The following is a 5,188-nucleotide window of genomic DNA, read 5'->3' as shown; positions in this document are numbered from 1 at the left end:
GAAGTTGTAATTGGACTCTACGATGTAACCGACTAGGTCAAGACTTTTGGGCATTTTGGGAGAGTATGCTGGCAAGGTTTTCTTGGAGTTTAACACATACTTATGCTGGAAAAGAGAGATTCTGTAGCTTGATCTTGCAACTTCAATGCCTAAGAAATATTTCAAGTGCCCAAGGTCTTTAAGTTCAAACTCAGTTGCAAAGTTTTCTTGGAGGGGCAGCTATTTCATTTGCGTCATTTCCTGTAACAATCATATCATCAACATAAACAATAAGAGCAGTTACCTTTTCGAAACCTTTCTTGATGAAGAGTGTATGATCAACATCACTTTGTTTGTATCCAACCATCTTCATGAAAGTTGAGAGCCTTCCAAACCATGCTCGAGGGGATTGCTTCAATCCGTATAAGGCCCTTCTTAGCTTGCATACTTTGTCATCACAATTTATGCCTGGAGGAAGATCCATGTATACTTCTTCTTCCAACGTCCCATTAAGAAATGCATTTTTAACATCAAATTGTCGTAGGGGCCACTCATGATTTGCTGCTATAGAAATAAGTACACGTATGGTATTTATTTTTGCTACGGGAGCAAAAGTATCCCCATAATCAATTTCATACTTTTGTGTGTACCCTTTAGCAACAAGTCTTGCCTTGTAGCGATCTATGATTCCATTTGGACTAAGTTTTACTGTAAAAATCCACCTGCACCCTACTGCTTTCTTCCCCACGGGCAGCGATACAAGATCCCATGTATGATTTTTTTGCAAGGCTTCCATTTCATCATTCATAGCTTTCTTCCATTTTGAATCCATTAATGCTTCCTGCACATTACTAGGAATAGAAGCATGGGATATTTGATTTATAACAAGTGCATGCAATTTTGACAAACGATGATAGGAGGTATAATTGTTGATGGAATATTTCATCTTAGCTTTAAAATCAGGATCATATTGAATTTTTGGAACCCCTCTGTTTATCCTAATTGGGTATCTCGGTTCATTTGTGAGAGGAGTTGACTCAAGTATTTTAGGAGATAAAGGCAAAGATGTTACCTGAGGAGACACATTTGGAGATGAGGGTACAGATGTTACCTGAGGAGACACATTTGGAATTTCTATGGTTGTTGGTGTGCCTTGGGAAGTTGTACTATCTTGATTCTCAAGAGTACCATTAACAATCTCGGGCGGGGAAGTTGTATTATTTTCATTCGCAAGAGTGCCATTAATAATCTCGGGACGTGTATCAGCATCTGGTTGCAAATTGATCTTTGCTTGTTCATGAAAAAATTCATGAGTGTTGTCTTCACCTAAATTAAGTGTTTTCTCCCCCTGAAGAGAGCACTCATGTCCACCGAAAAAAGGAAGATCTTCATGGAATGTAACATCTCGAGTTACTTACATTTTTTTTCCAACAGGGTTATAGCACCTATACCCCTTTTCAAACACTGCATATCTAACAAATATGCAATGGACAGCTCGTGGATCTAATTTTCTGCTACCTTGTGGACATATGCAGTGCACCCAAACACACGGGGTTCAAGATTTGACTCCATCGGTATTGAAACAAGTTCATGGAATTTTTGATATGGAGTTTTAAATTCAATTACTAGCGATGGAGTTTGATTGATAAGATATGCAGCTGAACGAACAACTTCGACCCAATATTCTCGAGGCACTTTCATTCCAAACAAGGATGCTCGAACAACCTCAAGTATTTGGCGATTTTTTCGTTCCACCAAGCCGTTTTGTTAGGTGTACCAGAACATGAAGTTTGGTGTCGAATCCCATTCTCTTGACAAAAAATCTTCATGTCAGAGTTTATGAACTCCCCACCATTATCAGATTGAAGAACTTGAATTTTTCTTTGGTATTGAGAGGCCACCATTTTATATAGATCCCGAAATACAGAACAAACATCTCCCTTGTTTCGCAGGAGAGAAATCCATATCATACAAGTACATTCATCACTAAAAGTCACAAAATAATGAGCACCAGATAAAGTAGGGACTTGAGTAGGTCCCCAAACGTCAGAGTTGATAGTCATAAAAGGTATATTACTTTTATTATAACTAGGCATATAAGAAATTCTATGGCTCTTTGCCATTTCACAAATGTCACAAGTAAATGTAGAATTCCTATGTAAAAACAAACTTGGTTTTAATTTGCGAAGATAATTAAATGAAAGGTGACCAAGACGGTGATGCCACAGCCATGCCATATCTCTGTTTCCGTGATTCCCTCCAGTAGTATTTGCTTGACCAGACATCTTATTGTTTGTAAGGTTCAAATCAAGAAAGTATAAATTTCCATGTCTAATACCACAACCAAGAGTCTGTTGTGTTGCAATATCCTGAAAAATACATTTGTTAGGCCCAAAAATTACATTACAGTTTAAAGCTTTTGTAATTTTGCTAACAGATAAGAGATTGGAAGAAAGAGAAGGGACTATAAGTACAGTATCAAGATTAATGGAATTTGACACATGTACTGGTCTTTCACCAGTAACGAGTGCAACTCCTCCATTTGCGGTAAGTATGTGAGGTTGAGTTGAAGAACGAATAGAGGAAAGATGGGTAGAGTCATTTGTCATGCGATCAATGGCACCTGTATCAATAATCCATGTATTATCCAGAGTAAGATAAGTTTTAGACAGACCTGGATCGTCAGCCTTGGCAAAATGTGCTGCAACTGTATTTGGGGGAGATGTAATCACTCCCTCATCTGTTGTGTTAGTAATAGCAGTTTGTCTAATTTTCTTCCGAGGTTTTTTTGTAAAATCCCACCACTCAGGATACCCGATAATTTCATAGCAACATTGTTTGGAATGTCCCTCCTCACCACAATGAGTTCAAATATAGTTATTTGCTTTAGTGCCAAATTTTTTACCTTTAGCTTGATGGGAATTTGCAGGACGTGTGCGGGCGGTCAAGTGAACCATGCTATCTGACTGAACTTTATGTTCCTCCATAGTTTGTCTCTGGTTGTGATCTTTACGAACATACGCGTAGCATGACTCCAGATCTACAGGTGGGTCTTTTCTCAAAATTTCACTTCGAGCTTGATTGAATTCTGGGTCAAGAACAGCCAAGAAAATATGAACTTAAAGTCTAGTCATATGTTTGTGTAGCAGTATGATTACATCAGCGTTAGCTTCTTGCGTTTGAACACGAGCATCAATTTCTTGAAATATGCCAATTAGTTCATTATAATATAAAGATAATGGTCTACCATTTTGATGTGTAGTAAATGATCTCCGATTCAGTTCAAAGATTTGTATTTCATCTGAGCCATCATAAAACGTCTTTGCAACTGCTTCCCATATTTCTTTGGCTGTTTGCAGACGAATGAGTCGTTGCATCAAGAGCGGACTCATAGGGTCAATAAGACAACTCTTAACCTTATTGTTATCAATAAACCATGTTTCTAATTGCTTGTCATTTGCGGTTGGTTTCGGAGTTGTGCATGTAAGAAATCCATATTTGTTTCGAGCTCCACTACGCATCTCCATACTTTGAGACCATAATGGATAATTCGTATCATCTAAGATGATTCCAGATGGGAAGGGGTTATTGTCTTGGACAATGATTCGAGGTTCATGGGGAATAATAGAAGAGGAGGGGATATTTTCAGTCATGATTGCAGAAAAAAATAATCAGTTTCTACATTCATTAATGCTCTGATACCATGTAGAAACGATAATGGAGGAATAAAAAAATACTCTTCTGTATTAATCTAGCTAATTATCAGCATATATATACACATACAAGCTTCCTACACTATCGCCTAAATCTAAACAAATCAATTAAATAAGTAAACATAATATTTACATAATATAATTAATTATAAATAAGTAAATATAATATTTACATAATCTGTCATTTTTTGCAACAATTTTCTTCCTAAAAATGCTTACGCCAACAGTTTGTGATAATTACTTGTCTTGGAGAATGAGATATGGGTAGAAGTTGGAGAGGAGTTTGGGCAAAAGTTGAGGCAGAGTTGAGGAGAAGAAGTTTAAAGATCAATTTTACTCCCTTCATCCCTATGTCGGCAGCCAACTCTATAAAAGGGGTGAATTCATTTGCTTTCTAGCACCTCACTATCATTCAATTTTCTTTCTTCCTCTTCGTTCACAGCAGTGTGCAGCGTAACGAAAGGAGCCATCTTTTGTTACCTTGTCGTGTGTTTGCCTAACCCTTGGGTATTATCTTCATCAAATATTTTGAAGTCAGCTTCTATTTATTCCAGGCATCTTTTGATGAATTGATGATGATCACATGGGAGCTAATGCTGAGAAGTGCACACGAAACCAAAAGGAAAGGGAAAGCATTGTGTATTCATAGCTCAAAGGAGAAAGGAAAAGATAGTATCTAACTGTGTAAAAGAAAGATAAGAGTTGCTGCTCTTTTATTACAGAAGAAGCAGATATAACTAACTTCTTAGAAGGAAAAGACTAAAAAGACCCATGGTCTTTCTATTGCTTCATCACCCCCCCCCCCCCCCCCCCCGCGTAAGCTGGAGCATGAATGTCATGAAGGCCTAGCTTATCATGAAAAATGTCAAACAAAGCCTTAGGTAGAGCTTTGGTAAAACCATCTACTGTCTGCTGAAGTGTGAGAACAGCCATCAGCTTTATCAAACCTTCACTAACCTTTTGCCTTACTACATGGCAATCAATCTCAATGTGATTTGTTCGTTCATGAAAAACATGATTTTCACCTATAGCAATATCAGATGCTGATTTGCAAATCTGCTAACAAATACACAAGCCACTGGACTTCACAAACTGTGGAAGCCAAGGCTCTATACTCAGCTTTAGAGGATGATCTGGAGATGGTAGCCTGCTTCTTAGTCTTCCAGGAAATAAGGGAATCCCCAAGATAAATGCAAAAGCCTGTAGTGGATTTTCTGGTCTCAACACAGGAGGCCCAATCTGAATCAGAGAAGCCTTGAAGCTTGATCTGAGAGGTGGATGAATAGAACAGACCCTTGCCTGGTGAACCCTTTAAGTATTTCAAAACCCTGTGAGCTGCAGTTAGGTGAATGTCCCTTGGCTTATCCACAAACTGACTTAGTTGCTGAACAGAATAGGAGATATCAGGTCTGGTGTGTGTTAGATATAGGAGCTTGCCAACTAGCTTTTTGTAGACCTCAGGCTTGGTAAGTTTCTGTCCTGTGATGCATGGTGTT

This window comes from Ipomoea nil, unplaced genomic scaffold (assembly GCF_001879475.1).
Source record: "Ipomoea nil cultivar Tokyo-kokei standard unplaced genomic scaffold, Asagao_1.1 scaffold1694, whole genome shotgun sequence".
Classification (NCBI taxonomy): domain Eukaryota; kingdom Viridiplantae; phylum Streptophyta; class Magnoliopsida; order Solanales; family Convolvulaceae; genus Ipomoea; species Ipomoea nil.
This window is presented reverse-complemented; position numbering follows the sequence as displayed.